The sequence below is a fragment of the Spermophilus citellus genome (genome assembly GCF_964194105.1).
Source record: "Spermophilus citellus genome assembly, chromosome: 1".
In the NCBI taxonomy this organism is placed as follows: domain Eukaryota; kingdom Metazoa; phylum Chordata; class Mammalia; order Rodentia; family Sciuridae; genus Spermophilus; species Spermophilus citellus.
Window position 1 is genome coordinate 61441659 of NC_138182.1, and position 18200 is coordinate 61459858.

Consider the following 18200-nt stretch of genomic DNA (forward strand, 5'->3'; position numbering starts at 1 on the left):
GGGGAGGGGAGGAAAGGGGAGGGGAGGGGGGATAGTAGAAGATAGGAAAGGCAGCAGAATACAACATATACTAGTATGGCAGTATGTAAAAAAGTGGATGTGTAACCGATGTGATTCTGCAATATGTAGATGGGGTAAAAATGGGAGTTCATAATCCGCTTGAATCAAATGTATGAAATATGATATGTCAAGAGCTTTGTAATGTTTTGAACAACTAATAATAAAAAAAATTAAAAAAAGGATTGGCCAAAGTTTACAGTTTTTAAATGTAGGAATTTTTTGGACTGATACACAATATTTCTATACTATTATGAGATTCAAAGTGATGGTTTCATTCATATATACATTAGGCAGTAATTAACTCATGATAATTTATATATCACTCACTTAAAACATTAACAGTTCTTTACAGTGAATACCTTTAAATTCTAGTTTTCTAACTATTTTGACAAAACTTGCTGTGTACATTGGAGTTTGCTCCTTCCTTTTGTAAATGCTTAAAATTTTCCAATATATACTTTTTGTTTTATTTTGCTTTTTTCTGATACTGGGGATTGAAAGTAGGGTCATGAATATGCTAAGCAAGTATACTACCAATGAACTGCATATCTAACCCAATATGTACTTTGTAAAGCAGTAAGATCGCCAGTGGTAGATTACTGTAATAGTTTCTACTCTCTGAACTTCAGCAACAAGATACACCTTCAGCTTCTGTTGCAATTTAAATATTACAATGGAATAAAATTTCTGACAATGAAATACTCATAGAAGTGATCTTTTCCATGTTTGCTTGTCTAAAACTCAAAATACTTATGGAGAAATAGATATAGTTAATTCTAGGTATTTTTTAATAGTTACATAAGCAAATTTTACTAAGGAAAATTTATTACTACACTGGCCAAAATAATAAAATTACATGATCAAGTTATTGTATCATAAACATATTAATATATTTATTTGGGTTATACAAATTGAAAATATTAATTCATAGTGCATAATTAGTAAAGTTTTAAGAAAAATATCATTAGTAAGGAACTATGTTCCCTGAAGGTGGGAGACAAGGTAAACAAGGATCCTCCTCAAAAGTAATCCCTCTCAAGAATGTGAATGCTAAACTTATTGGCCATGGAGAAAAGAGAGTTGATTATGATAGGATTGCCTTTCTATCCTAGAGTTTTGCAGGGCAAAGGAAGCTTAGAATGTGCACTTTCTGAGCAAAGTAAAAACTATGCATAGGAAGCAAGCTTGCATGGGTTGGTGTAGGAATGTCAATGAGAGCATGCTAAGGGGATCAGAAAACTTCAACAGAAAAAAAAAGTTTCATCAACAACAAAGAAGTTGAAACCAAAAACTAAAATAAAGATGCATGTTATTGAACTGAGGTTTTCTTTGTGACTAGAAGTTCACCAAAAAAACTCTTTATCATCTCAAAATGAACAGAATTTAAGACATGTCTATGTTTTCCTAGAAAGATGGAAAAATTAATCTTGTGGAATAAGACAAATGAAGAGTGATTTAAAAAGTATTAAATTGTTTCATGCATACTACCTGTTCAACAAAATTGTGATGCCCGTTCAACTTCATTTTTGTTTTGCTTCCTCACATCAAGATGCCAAAATTATATATATAAAAGTATATTTGTATGCTTGGAACTATAGTTAAGTATTTGGTATAATGTTATCATGTTTCATTTCTTCTTTATATGCCAAGTACATTTCTTTAATACTTTGAAATATTTAAAAATAAATCCTGGTGACCAAAGCTTATACTTAAAAGCTTATACTTAAAAGCACCCAAAACATCAAAATTAGCAGTAATGTTAGCTGTTAAATGATTTCAAGTGGAAACAGGACTGTGTGTATGTTGTCTGTATTTATTTGCTTACAACTTGAAACCATTTACTGTCTTGCTCAGAGAACAGTAAAGAAATCTTATCTTTGATAGTTAAACGTCTTTGTTTGGACCAAATTATAAAAGCTTTTTAAAAGCAATATGTCTTAATAAATAATTATTACCTGAAAGAATGGCTTCATATTAACTATTCTATTTGTATAGTTTTTTTTCTTCCTTAATATACTTTATTGCCCTTTAGAACGCAAAGTGGTTAATGAATCCTTCTTGACTGAATTGGCTTAATCTAAAATAAGTGAAGCAACATAGTTGTAGTTTTAACTGAAAGGATTTTCAGGGATAAATTATAACAATGCAGACTTAAGAAGAAAATGACTGCATAATGCTTTTTTCATTTATTAATGTAAGTTACCACTCTTCATAGTGAGTGAATGACATTATTTCTGGGAATAGTCACCTTGTGTAAAAATATAAATCAATCACTGGAGTAATTATATCCTTAGGGAAAAATAGCACCATAGAGCTCAAAGGATGTTACCAATTACCTAATCCAGCATTTTTCCAGCTGGATTTATGAAAATTAAGTTCTCCCAAAGGAACTTTCTTGAAAAAATGGGACCAATTACTAGGATTTCTTTTTTCCTCTCAGCCAAAACACATTAACTTTTTTTTTCCTGCTCATGAAATTGCTGAAGAAACCAGGGTATAATCTACTGAAAAAAAATTATAAACTAGAGATAAAATTCAAATACTTATACATATAAGAAAATTTGAGGAGGAATAAAGTTTCATAACATGCCTACAAAGAAGTACTGAAGAGGAGAGTTTAGATTGATAGACATATAAAATATTAGATGATTTGATTTATTTAAGAAAATTTTAGAATTATAAATACTTCTTCATCACCATAAAAGACTCCTACCTTATTGATCTATAATTAATGTGTTTTTGAAAAGTCTTAGTATATCATTTTCCTATCACTTATATTGTATTTCCCATATTTTCCCCATAACATAGTTTTCTGCATAGTGCTGCTAAGACTATGTGTTTACAAATAATCTCTTTGAGACCATGTTTTGGGGGACATATCCCCCCAAATTAATCTATCAATTGCTATATGTATGGAAAGGCTCTTTTTAAATTTGTGAGGAACCACCATATTATTTTCACATTCCCACCAAAATTATTTCAAGCTTCCAAGTTTCCAATCCTTGCTTACCTTTGTTATTTTCTGTTTGCTTAACATAAGAATCTTAATGAGTATGTTATTGGGGTTTTGATTTGCATAATCCTAATTGATAATTTAAAACATCTTTTCATGTACCTTTTGACCATTTGTACACCTTCTTTGGAAAATCTCTATTCATTTTCTTTGCCTCTTTTTAATCCAGTTTTTGTTATTGAATTTTAATTGCTCTTTATATAGTACAGTTATCATTTTTTATCAGATATATTATTTATAACTACTTTATACCTTCTATATATTTTTTACTATGTTGATATATTGTGTTTTATACAAACTTTAAAAACCATTTTCCTGAAGTTCAATTCTCTAGTTTTTATTTTGTTTCCTGAGCTTTTTATGCCATGTCTAATAAATCAATGCTAAGTACAAATTTATGAATTTTTCCTATAATTATTACTGAATTTTGAAATTGGCAACTATGAGTCCTCAAGATGGTTTCTTCTTCTTAAAAATTGTGGTGACTTTTGGAGGTTGAGACCCCATATGAATTTTAAGATGAGTTCTTCTATTTCTGTAAAAAAAAAAAAAAGTCCCTGGGATTTTATATGGATTAAATTTAATCTATAGATTGCTTTTTATGGTACTGGCATCTTAAAAATATCAAATCTTTCAATCATGATTATGGAATATGTTTCAATTTACTTATGTCTTTTTATTACTTTCTACATTGTTTTATAGTTTTTATTACACAAACTTTTTACCTCTTTGGTTGTTAATTCTTAATTTTTTTTATTTTTTGATGGTACTGAAAATTGATCTTTTGTAATATCCTTTTATGATTTTTCATTGTTATTGTACAGAAAAGCAATTGTTTTTATGGGCCAACTTTTATTTTGCAGCTTTGCTGAATTCATTTCTTAATTCTAACTGTGTGTATGTGTGTTTGTATGTGAAAACTTTTGTGTTTCTACATATAAGATTATGCCATCTGTAAACAGAAATAGTATTGTTTCTTTCTTTCTACTTTAAACGTATTCTACTTAAATTTTTTAATCTATGATTTCTTTTCCTTAAAAATTGTGTTGACTTTTTGGGGTTGAGACCCCATATAAATTTTAATCATTTCTTATGCTCTGACTAGAATTGCAGTACCATGGTAAATAGAAAGGGAGAAAGCAAGCATCATTGTCTTGTTTCTGATCTTAGAGAAAAATGTTTCAGTCTTTTACCATCATTGATTAAGATGTTTACTATGTATTTTTAATATATGGCTTTTATTATGCTGAGTAACTTTCTTTTATTCCTAGTTTGTTTTAATCATAAAATAATTTTGAATAATGTGAAATGCTTTTTCTTTATGAATTGAAATAATCATGTGGATTTTTTCCTTTATTTTGTTTAAATGGTATTTACATTGATTGATTCCTCTATGTGTAAAATAATTCCCTAGGTAGCCTTGATACAATCAAGTTTCTCCCTGTTTTGGCTTGTAGTTCTCAAGATTAATTGTAGAATGTTCTGGGAGGGATTGTCTGGAGCAGTGCAGACTGTTTCAGTTTCTCACGAGAAACAGCATGTCCTTCAGAGCTTTAGACCAGCATGTTAACCTATGTGTTAAATCCAGGATATGTGGCTTTTTGAAGTCCTCAGCTGCAGTGCAAATGGGGCATGTGCATGTTAAACTCCATCTACCCTGGGAAGCTTTCTTGAGCCTCCAGAGACCAGCTAACATTGAATCTTAGGCTAGTATTGTACTTGATTTCTGTAAATAATAAATACACTTCATATAATTTTAGTGCATGGATGTCCTATCTCACCAGACTCAGACAAATTGATAGATATGAAAGAATAAAACTGTTTCACATTGAGTAAAAATCCTCTTTGCATTCAGGAAAATGATCCCTTTTGGTCATGTTGTATCATCCTTTTACTCTGCTGCCACGTAAGTTTTTGTTGCTATTTTGTTGAGGATTTTTACCTTAATCGGTCTAATGAATATGGTGTATAATTTTGTTGCTGTTCTTCCCCCCCCCCCATAGTGTTGTAGGGACAGACAAGGCAAGGCACTGAAGACAGCAGGAAACAGTTTTATTTGGATGCAGCCAGGTTCAGAGGGCACAGCTTTTGCTGTAATCAATCAATCCCCTGAACTCCAAGTTCAGGTAGTTTCAAAGTTTTATACCCAGCATGCAAGGGGAGTAGCTCAGAAATTCACAGTCTGAAGAAGTTTAAATAAAAGAAGCTTTTCCCTCACTGTTTTGGGCAAGTTAACCCTTCAAGAAAACACCTGAGAAGGGGAGAACTTCTTCTCCCATTTCTTTCCTTCCCCCTGCCAGCTGTTACCATGGAGCACAATTGGTAACTTTTCTTATCTTAGGAATATAGACATCTCTGTGAAGCCCAGCTCAAGGCCAGAGGCCTTATTTGCACATTTCTACAAACTACTGTACTGGATACCTTTGTGAAAAACTAGTAAGGGGGTGTCCAGCACCTGGAGTGCTGATATCTTCCAAGCCAGTGGACAAGTAAAACAGGGCAACACGAAAATAGGAAGTCTATATGCAGAGACTCTTTTGCTGGCAGTCCCAAACTCAGCCATGGTGAAGATTTCTGGAGAAGCCCAGTTAAGACTTTCTGTGGGGAAAGAGGGTGCCACTACAGTAGTAATTCGTCTGACAACAGTATAAGGATAATGCGAAACTTTCTGTTTTCCCCTGGTATAAGGGCAATGTGAACCTCATAGATTAAAGTATAAGTTGATCCTTCCTCTGCAATATTTAGGGAAAGTTTCATAATGATTGATGTTACTCCTTTAAATATCTGATAGAATTTATCTGTGATGTCACTAGACTCCAGATTTTTCTTTGTTGGGAGATTTTTAATTACTGAATATGTTTTCCTTTGCAATTGAGTTTTAATAAGTTTTGGGGTTTCTAGAAATTTGTTCATTTCATCTAGATTATCCAAATTGTACAGTTACTCATAGTACTTTCTTATAATCCTTTGTTATTTCCAAAGAACCAGTAATAATGTCACACTTTTTAATGATTTTACTAATTCGATATTTCTCTTTTTTCCACCTTAGGTCACTTGGCTGAAACACTCAAATTTTTGATCTTTCTGAATAATAAACTTTTTAAATTTGTTCTTTTTAGTTATATGTGACAGTGGAATGCATTTTGATGTATCATATATACATGTAATATAACTTCCAATTTTTGTGGCTGTACATGATGTGGTGTTACACTGGTCATGTATTCATATATGAACATAGGAAAGTTATATGTGACTCATTCTACTGTTTTTTCCATTCCCATTTTCACTCCCCCCCCCCAGTTTACCCTGTCCAATCCAGTGAACCTCCCCTACCCACCACCTATTGTAAGGCAGCATCTGCATATCAGAGAGAATATTTGGCCTTTTGGGGGGTATATTCAATTAGCATGATAGTCTCCAGTTCTATCCACTTACTGACAAGTGCCATAATTTCATTCTTCTTTGAGTAGTATTCCTTGTGTATATATGCCACATTTTCTTTATCCATCCATCTGTTGAAGGGTACCTAGGAAGAACCAACTTTTGATTTCATTGATTTTACTCAGTGTTTCTTCTTTATTTTGTTCATCTCCACTCTAATCTTTATCATTTTCTTCCTTCCCCTAGTTTTGAGTTAAATTTGTTCTACTTTTCTAGTTCCTTGAATTATAAAGCTAGGTTGTTCATTTGAGATCTTTCTTCTTTATTCATATGAATTCCCGTCTTACTCTGTTGTTGCTGTGTCCCAAATAGCTCCACTCCATGTTTCTCAGTTCTTTCTTTTAAAATTTTTATTGGTTCTGTTTAGTTTTACATGATAAGAGAGTCTAGTTTGATATATTTATAACATGAAATATATCTTATTCTAATCAGGATACTAGTCATGCAGATGTAAACGATGTTGATTCACTGTGGTGTATTCATATATGTACATGGGAAAGTTATGTTGGATGTATTTCACTGTCTTTCCTATTCCTATTTCCCCCACTTTCCTTTGTAATGGTAAAATTTCTAAGCTGTTTCTAAGCCCAAAGCCTGAGTTAAAATGTAAAAGACTAGGTATTGTTAAGTTCCTCTGCTACACCCAGAACCTGAAATTCCTGAGATAGTTAAGACAACGCCCTACTGGCCATTTAGCCTAGGGCCCTGTGCAGTTTGTCACAGGGCCCGAACCAATCAGTTTGAATGTGTACCCTGCTTAGGAGTGACCAATCACCCCTGCCCAGCCTGTTCCCGCCAATGAATGTACTAATCACGTCTCAGAGTTGTTGTTCAATTTTCCCGCGCCTCATGGTGATTTGTTCTGATGTATGCAAAGCCCCCCACCACCACCACCCTCCCCAAAAATGTACTTAAGCTCTGTTTGACCACTGCTCTGGGCTCTGGGCTGCTCTATCTTCCTGAGTGAGCCTGGAACCTCAGCATGCTGAATCAATAAATCCCCTTATGCCAATTGCATGAAGCCAGTCTCTTGTGTGGTCTCTTCCTCCAACGCTTCACCAGACCCTTACACCTTTATTCACCTTTGCCTAATTCACAGAACTTCTAATCCACCCCCTGCCTCAGTTGTGTGTTAGTATCCACATATCAGAGAGAATTTTCAACTTTTGATATTTTGGGAATTGGCTTATTTTACTTAGCATGATAATCTACATAACTATCCATTTACCAGCAAAGGTTATAAAGTCATTCTTTATGGATGAGTAATACTCTATTGTGTATATAAACCACATTTCCATTATCCATTCATTTGTTAATGGCATCTAGGTTGGTTCCTTAGTTTAGCTATTGTGAATCGAGCTGCTGTGGACATTTATGTGGCTGCAACACTATAATATGCTGATTTTAACTCCAATTGATATATACAGAGAAGTGGTATAACTAGATCAAATGGAGTTTCCATTCCTAGTTTTTTGAGGAATCTCCTTATCAGAGTGAATACACCAATTTGCAGTGTCACCAGCAATGTATGAGTGTACACTTTTCTCCATATCCTTGCCAACACCTATTGTTGCTTATATTCTTGATAATTGTCATTCTGAATGAAAGCAAGTGGAATCTCAGTGCAATTTTAATTTGCATTTCTCTAATTGCTAGAGATGTTAAACATTTTTTTTCATATATTTGTTGACCTTTTGTATTTTATTTTTTGAGAAGCATTTTTTCAGTTCCTTTGCCCATTTATTGTTTTTTTTTTTTTCTTCTTCTTTCTTTCTTTTTTTTTCTTTTTTTTTGGCTCTATCTTCTCACTTTTTAGTTTGATACCATCCCTTTTATTGATTTTTTAAATTTTATTTTTACAATTAGTTATCTGATAAATGTGTTAATCTTTTAAATTGTGTAGAGCACAACAAAATGAATTACAAACAAGTGTTTCAATAATACTAGCTCTATTATTACCCATGTATTTACCTTTTTTGTGATGTTTATTTCTTCATAAACTTTCAATTTGTCTGCTAGTATTTATTCATTTCATATTGCATAATGTCTTTGAACATTTGTTTAATAGCTGATCAAGTAAGAATGACATCCTTCAGATTTTGTTTATCTGGAAACCTCATAATTTCCACCTAATTTTTAAGCTGTGCCATATAACAGGAGTCTTTACTGACAGTGTTTTTCTGTTAGCACTTTAAATATAAATATTTATATATATATATATATATATATATATATGTATATATGTATATATATACATTCATATGTGTGTGTGTGTGTGTGTGTGTGTGTGTGTGTGTGTGTGTGTGATGGATCAACCAACCATTTCAGAAAGAAGAGGCAGGGATGACAATGGGAAGAATGGGGCTATACCTGGATTGGGAAATACTTGAAGCTGCAGACTATCTCTAGTGGAGTAAATGCACTAGCATTACATTTTAAAAAATTAATTAAAAGGCAGGAAATATTGGTCTGCTAAAAATAATGTAGGCAGTAAGACAAGTTAAGAAAAAATGAAATGTTCAAAGCCAGAGATAATGAGAAACTCAATAAATGTGGTGGTTGATTCCATAAAGAGAAGTGAATGTTTTAGAAATCTCTTTGGAACACAGATTATCAAGATCATTTGGCCACTATAGGAAAGACAGAAGAAATGAGGGCTTACACTTGGATTTCTGGGCAAAATGCTTCATGAGTTTTAGCATCATTTACTGCCTTAGCACTTTTCAGAAAATATTTCAGAGAAAAGTGCTAACTGATTTTTTTTTCAGAATTTCTGTTGTAGTTCTACTTGTGAAATGTACCAGACATACTGGCCTGGAATCTGCTTGGTATTCATTATGTGCATCAAGAATTTTAAGGTGGAAATGAAGAGTGAAGATGCATGAGACCAGAGAGAACAATAAAAAATAAATGTCATTATATAATGTCAATTAATTGCAATGAGAGAAGAATTTGAGTGTGTAGATTGAAAAAAAAAAATTTGTCTGGCAATGTCTTAATCTTTATCACAAGATTCTTTCATAGGGCATCTTTTTGTTGTTGTTGTTGTTGTTGTTGTTTTGTTTTGTTTTTTACTTCCAGGAAGAATTAAAGTATAGTGATCAGTCTTTGATTCATCTTGTTCAACTCCCAAGAAGATTTTTAATTTTTAGTTCTACCAAGAACTGACTTACCAGGAAAGAACAGTAATCAGAAATTGACATATTGATTTGCTCTCCTGGAAATGAAGCTAGATTTTAAAGTGTAGTTTTCTAGAAACAGCATTTTAAGAAACGCAGAGACAATCTTTACAAAGTGCTACCTAATAGTCATGACTTTAGCCCTTAAAACATAAACTTTTGACCACCCTCTCTTTTTGATTCTGCTTAACTCAATGCCTTCATTGTATTGCTTTAATGCTACTATACCAGAATACCATTGACTAATTATTATAATTTGAATATAAGGTGGCCTTCAAATGCTTATGATTAGATTACAAGAGCTGCAACACAATCAATGAAATAATCCCTTAAATAGATTAAAAATTTGAAGAGACTATTGTACTGCATGGTAACTGTAGGCAGACAGAGCTGGTTGAAAGAGGTAAGTCACTGGGGGAGTGCTCTTGGGGATTATTTACATCTTGTCCTCCTGGTTCCTCCTCTTCTCTCTGCTTCCTGGCCATCATGAACTGAGCTGCTTTCTTGCTTCACACCTTTGTGCCACAATGTTCTGACTCACCTTGAGCCCAGAGCAATGGAGTCAGCTGTCTGTGGACTAAATCTCTAAAACCTGGAGCTCAAATTAAGCTTCTCCTTTTCTAAGTTGTTCTGGTCAGGTATTTTGTTGACGGTGACAAATACTTTACACAGTATTTATATATATATATATATATATATGTATATATATATATATATACATATATATATATATATATATATATTATTTTTTTAAAGACATAAGATTTATTGGTTCAATGTTACAAAAGCTAGGAAGTTCAAGATTGATGAACTGGATTCTGTCAAGGGCCTTCTTGCAATGTCATCCCATTATCAAAGAGCAAAGGGTGAGTGAGAGAGATAGGAGAGAGCCAAACTGTTCTTTTTATAATGAACCTATTATCACAATAATGGTACTAATTCATTTATGATCCTCATGATCTAGGCAACTTCCCAAGAGGTGCCAATTGCCAACATCACTGCATTAAAGATCAAGTTTCCAAACATAAACTTTGGGGAACAAATTTAAGCTGCAACACTCAGAGCATTATATATATGATTAATCGTATATGGCAATTAGAATGTTCAAGATTATAGGTGACAAGAAATTAACATATAACTGATCAATTTATGTGACATTGAAAACCAAAACTGATTACATTTTGTTATTTTGGGAGTATACCAAGACATAAATAATAACTGGTTGTTTTTCCTGGACATAGAAATCAATAATTAGAGTAAAAAGAGTAACTATTATTCCTGCAATGTAGAGATTTATTTCTGAAGGCTAATATTTTCATTGCATGATGAATATATATATATATATATATATATATATATATATATATATATATTACACACACTAATCATATACTAATTTATTTTGAGTGATTTGAAAGTGCTTGTGAAGTAAAGTTGATTTAAAAACTAGGAGTATAAATATGAGAAAAATATTCGATTAAGAAATATTTGCCACAAAATATCAAGGAAGGTAAGAGTGAAACAACCAAGAGGCTATTTAAGTGTGGAATTAGAACTTTTGAGAGAGCTGTATTTTAATGTCAAGGAAAAGTGAAGAACATTTCTATCTAATTCACTTCTCATAAAAGGTATGAGATGGCAGAGCAAGTACAGTTCATGCTGTCTCAGACCTTTTAGAAATACTGATTTCAGTCAAAACATCAAAGGCCTTATTTCAAAAAGCCAGGAATAGCAAAACAAAACAAGTAAATAAACAAGACATTTTGTTTTCAAGTAGTAAAGAGTCTTAAAAAGAACCTTGATATTTTTGAAGCATAAACTGGGGAAAACTAATTTAATACATCATACTTCTCATTTGCACACTGTAAAGTAATCTCTACTGTCTGTGCTTTATCAGAAGTTTTTCTCAATCTCTTTGAACCAGTAGAGGAGAAGGAACATCTGCATTGGAGTGACTCATGCCTCCAAAACAGATTTATATTTATAGTAAACATTGTTTACTTCTGCTTATTGTCACCTGTTGCAATATCAGAAGTTCCTCAAATTTAACCAGATTTGCCATTTACTTACTGGTCTCAGATTAACTCTGTGCCTTTGGTCATTACTAGTTTGATTCAATCCTTCAGTATTCTTCATTGATGTCTGAACAATTTCAGCTTCTGTGTTCATAACATCTGCTTTCACACTATGCTTTTCTAACTTTGGAGAATCTTCAGTATTGATCCCAGTATTATAAATAACAAATCTCTGTTGTAGCCTGTTTTACGGAGCTGGTGACATTTCACCTGGACCCAGAGAGGGTAACAATAACTAGGTTGCAAGTCATGTCACTATGCTGTTTGTCTCCTAATTACTCTGAATCCAAGGTTATATTACTCAGTAAGGTCTAAAAAGGCACTCCAGGTATTTTCAAAGAAATACTATCGGGGGTAAGGCAACACTTCACATATTTCCCTCAGAAGAATTTAATTATATTTTAATAAAACAGCTGAAAAGTCAGAGATGAGGGTTAGGACATAGTTAAAATTAAAGTTGCCTTAGATTAGTATGAAAAAAACCATGGTTGAAATGTGACAAGCTTTTAGAAACTCCCACACTATCTAAAGTGTATAATCACTAGAGTACAATTATTATTATATTATGAGGCCTGGAACCAATCTAGTAACATACAGCATCTCTCTCTTATCTTGGAATACAATTGAACAAATCAGCAGCTACTACCTACTTTTAGTGAAGTTTTGACGATTCTCTTGAAATATCTTTTCTTAAAAATATAATCAGTAGCCTCTCAGATGTCATAATCCATGTATCTAGGTGAAGATAATGTTAATATATTGGATCAACATCTGAGTCATTATCCTTGCTGTACCAATATTGTGCACTGAAACTAATTTTAGTGATTACACTGATATAGTTAAGCATATTAGATTAACATGTGAGAGAAGTGTCCTCACTATGAATCCAAAACCAGTTAGGTGAAGACAAAATTTTATTTTTATTGTAGTCACAATGATCTTTTTAATTTTAATATTATTTGATGCTTTATTTCCCTGTAGCAGTTAATAAGTATGATTTGGCAAAGGTGTGGACCTCTTCTGACTAAATGCCCACATTCTTGCTTATTCTACTTACAATAGAAATTAAAAGCTCTCCTTTGTGTATGTCACCTCCCTGGTTTTGATTGTAAAAAAAAAAAAAAAGGATGGAACTATGTATCTCTTATACTCTCTAGTAAGTCAATGTGGCTTACACAACCACTGATCTCTGCCATTCTGTATATAATTACAAGGAAATATAGATGATGCAATTCATGATGTCTAACCCTTATAAGATGTTAGAAATTATATGAATTAAAATATCTCCCCAGTATAGGTATACATTACTCTAGGTTAGCTGAGGATACTTTCTGAAAACAGGGGAATATAAGGATTATGAGACTTTAAAATCCTACTGTTCACATACTGTAGATAAGAGTCAGAAAATAATAGAAACTGTGAAGGACTATATCTTATGGAGCTCCCTTCTAAATACTAAGATACACAAATAAGATTTCTTCCATCAGTGCTTCACAGCTTTACTTTTCTTCCTTCTCTATATAAACCATTGGCCCCAAAGAGGGACATGTTCTACAATGTTCCATGTTTTTTATTTCATAGATGGTCTAATTTTCATAATTTCCTATTTTTGAACTAAAATTGTAGGCTGAATATGAAGAGAGTTACATTTTAGCTGACAGATAGATGAACATGATTTTGAAAATATAATAGTATATATTCATATTCATATATATATATATATATATTCATATATGAATATGTGTCAAACATACCAAGAATCTGATCATGTCTTTACCATTTTAACTGCCTCAATTCTGACTAAGTGACACTAATATCTTTAGCAAGGATTCCTGAAACAGTTTCACTACTGTTCTTCAGCTTGTTTGCTTTTCTGTCTCTAATGTATTCCAAAGGCAGGCACAGGGGTGATGATTTTTGTTACTTGTATGGAACTGGAGATTGAACCCAGGAGCACTCTAGCAGTGAGCTACAGTATATTCCCAGCAATTTTTAATTTTTTTTTAGTTTGATCAGGGTCTTGCTAAGTTACCAAGACTGGCTTCTTACTTGAGATCCCATCTCAGACTTCCAAGTCACTGAGATTACAGGTATGTGTAGCTCTGAGAGATTATTTTAAAACATCAACCATACACTGTTATTTCTCTATTCACATAACACCCCCAGTTTTTCATCTTAATCAACATAAGAGTAAAAAACACTGCTATGGTCGTCAAGTACCTGCATGGTCTATAATTTCCGTCCTTGTGATTTTATTTTCTCCTAGAATATACCCACTATCTCCACACTACCCAACATCTTATCCCTGTCCCTGTGCATTCTGTTTTATTTGGACCCACTTTCTGGTTCCTTGGCCTCTGTGAACACATTCTTCCCTTGAGGTCTTTGTACTTGCTATTCCTCCTGCCTGGAATTCTCTTCCCTCAGACAGCTAATCTGTCAGGCTGTCTTACTTCCTTTGTGTCTCTGCTCCACATATAACCTTATACAAAAGCTCTTCCCTGAATATCAAGAGAAATCAGCACATTGCCTGGGCCTTGTGGTAAATCCCATGGCCCCAGCTACTCCAGAGGCAGAGGCAGGGAAATTGCTGGATCCCAAGAATTTTAGAATAATGTGACTTTGAATTACTTAATTGTCTGACTTTATTAATAGACTTCAGGCAAGTATTTTCTTTATGTTTTTCATTGATGCCATTGTAGTACCTGAAATGGTGACTAGCATGCGATAGATACATAATAAATTTTAAAAAGTACATGAATAAGTGGGTTCATTGCTTAATAAACAACTTTTATAACTATAAGATTTTTTAAAGGTTTATAGTTATACATAATAGTTGGGTTCATTGTGACAAACTCATGCATGCATGGAATTCAATTTCAATTCATGATCCCCCTCTGTTCCCCCCATTCTCCTCCCTCTATTCTAGTAGACTTTCTTTCATTCATCTATTTATTTATTTATATTTGTTTGTTTGTGTGTGTGTGTTTTACTTATACATAAAGGTGAAGTTTCCAGTTGTATATTTATATATGCACATAACATGATTTTTCAAGAATTCATTTGCTTTCTCTTACTCATTGCTCCACAGAGTCTCCTAATCTCCATCTGTATTACTGATCTTCCTTTTATCTTTATTATAACCTATTCTTCCCTTTTCCTTTCCTTTAGCTTCCACATACGAGAGAAATATTTAAACTTTGAGTTTCTGAGTTTGGTTTATTTCACTTATCATAGAAGTGTTCTCCACTTCCATGCATTTATTATAAAAGGCCATAATTTCAATTTTTTTCATGGTTAAGTAGAAATTAATTTTCTATATATTGTTATATATACATATAATTATACATATTGCTATATATTTATTTGTTTATATGTATATATAGCAATTCATTAATTCTTTCATCTGTTGACAGACACCTAAACTTATTTCATAATTTAGCTATTGTGAATTGTTCTACTAGAAGCATTGAGATGACTGTATCACTGTAGTATGCCAATATTAGATCTTTTCGGAAATTATCAAGAAGTGGAATAGCTAGATCATATTGTGGTTCTATCCATAGGTTTTTGAGAAATCTCTGTACTGTTTTCCAGAGAGGTTATACTAGTCTGCTGTTCCATTTCCAATGTACAAGTGTACCATTTTCCTCCAAACATCACCAACATTTATTATTGTATATATTCTTGAACGTTGCCATTCTGGCTGGAGTAAGATGAAATCTTAGTGTAGTTTTGATTTACATTTTCCTAATTGCTAGAGATACTGGATATTTTTTCATATATTTGTTGGCCATTTTAATTCTTCTTTTGAAAAAGTTTCTTTTAGTTTATTTTTTTTTTAACCTATTATAGATTAGGTTCTCCTCTCTCTCTCTCTCTCTCTCTCTCTCTCTCTCTCTCTCTCTCTGTGTGTGTGTGTGTGTGTGTGTGTGTGTTGTTTTTGAGTTATTTATATATTTTGGATTTGATGGAGTGTTGGCCCTATGTTTTATTTTAGCAGTTGCAAGGCTTCTGGTCTAATTCTTAAGTCTTTGATCCATTTCAATTTGAGCTTTGTGCCGGGTGAGAAATGGGGTCTAGTTTCAGTTTTCTACATATAGTTATTCAATTTTCCCAGGACCATTTGTTAAAAAGGTTCTGTTTTCTCCAAAATATGTTTTTGGTACCTCTGTCAAATATCAGATGGCTGTAGGTATGTGGATTGTCTCTGTGTCATCTATTTTGTTCCACTGGTTTTCATATCTATTTGGATGCCAATCTCATGCTGTTTTTGTTATAGCTCTGTAGTATAATTTCAGATCAGGTATTGTGATTGCTCCTGCTTCACTTTTCTTGCTTAGTATTGCTTTGGCTATTCTAGTTTTCTTATTCTTCCCAATGAATTTAAGAATTATTTTTGCTAATTCTCTGAAGTATGTAATTAGTATTTTGATGTGTATTGTATTTCATGTACATATTGCTTTTGGTCATATGGCTATTTCGACAATATTCGTTCTGTGTATCCAAGACCATGGTTATGTCTTTCCATCTTCTTAGGTCCTCTTCAGCCTCTTTCTTCTGTGTGCTATAATTTTCATTGTAGAGATCTTTTACTTCTATGGTTAGATTAATTCTTAAGAATTATTTTTTTTAGGTTACTGAGAATAGGATGGTTTTCCTGATTTCTTCCTCAGCTGAATCACTTTTAGAGTATAGGAAAGCTATCAATCTTGTATCCTACTACATTGTTGAACTCATTTATAAACTGTAAAATTCTTCTGGTGAAGATTTTAAGTCTTCTTCTGATGATGATATAGGGTCATGTCATCAACAAAGAGAGATAGTTTGACTTCTTCTGTACCTCTTTGATTTCATTTTCTTGCCAGATCATTCTAGCTAATTTTTCAAGGACTGCACTGAATAGGAGTGGTGAGAGTGCACAGCCTTGTCACTTACTGATTTAGAGGAAATGCTTTTAGTTTTCTTGATTCAGTATGATGTTGACCTTTACAATGTTGAGGTAAATTACTTTGATTCCTAGCTTCTCCAACATTTTAACATGAATGTGTGATTTTATTAAAGGGCTTTATATACCTATTGAGATAATCATATGATTCTCCCTAATTCTGTTTAAGTGGTGAATTACACCACCTATTGATTTGCATATGTTGAACCAACCTTGTATCCTTGAAATGAAAACCTTTTGATATCAGTGTATTATCTTCTTGAATGTGGTTTGCTAATATTTTATTAAAAATTTTTGCATCTAGGCCCACACCAGCCTGTGTGGGACCCAGGCTCACAGTAGGCCTGGGTCTACCCCTCCATCTGCAGGGATCCACCAGAGCTCAGCCTCTGGCACAGGACCACCCCTTCCAACCAGCAGACTACCACAGGAGGTCAAGCCTGGTGGCCAAGATCCACCCAGACTGGCCTGCACAGGACTCAGGCTCACAGTAGGCCCTGGTCCTCTACTCCACAGACAGGCACCCACTGGAGCCAAGCTTCCAGCTCAGGACCACCCTTTCTGGCCAGCTGACTACCACAGGATGGTTTTCCAACTTGGCTAATAGAAGAAAAAGTAGGCCATAATCTCCATCATGTGGGATTAGTCCCCAACTTCATTAGTAAGACTCTTTTTGTGCAATAATTAATATCAAGAATCACTAAATGGAATGGACTCAAATTAAAAAGTTTCTTCTCAGCAAAAGAACAATCTGTGAGGTGAATAGAGAGTCTATATCTTGAGAGCAAATCTTTACCCCTCACACATCTGATAGAGCACTAATTTCTAAGGTATATAAAGAACTCAAAAAGCTAAGCACTCAAAAAAATAAATAATCCAGTCAATAAATTGGCCAAGGACCTGAAGAGACACTTCTCAGACAATGATATACAATCAATCAACAGATACATGAAAAGATGTTCATCATTGCTAGCAATCAGAAAAATGCAAATCAAAACTACTCTTAAGATTTCATCTCACTCAGAATGGCAGTTATTATGAAGACAAACTACAATAAGTGTTGGTGAGAATGTGGGGCAAAAAGTACACTGATACACTGCTGGTGGAACTGAAAATTGGTGCAGCCAATATGGAAAGCAGACTGGAGATGTCTTGGAAAATTGGGAATGGAACCACCATTTGATCCAGCTATCCTTCTCCTCAGTCTATACCCAAAGGACTTAAAAACAGCATGGTACAGGGACACAGCCACATCAATGTTTATAGCAGCACAATTCACAATAGCTTAACTGTGGAACCAACCTAGATGACCTTCAGTAGATGAAAGGATTTAAAAAAACAAAGTGGCATATATACACAATGGAATATTCCTCAGCAATAAAAGAGAATAAAATCATGGCATTTGCAAGTAAATGGATGGAGTTAGAGAAGATAATGCAAGTGAAGTTAGCCAATCCCCAAACACCAAATGCCAAATATTTTCT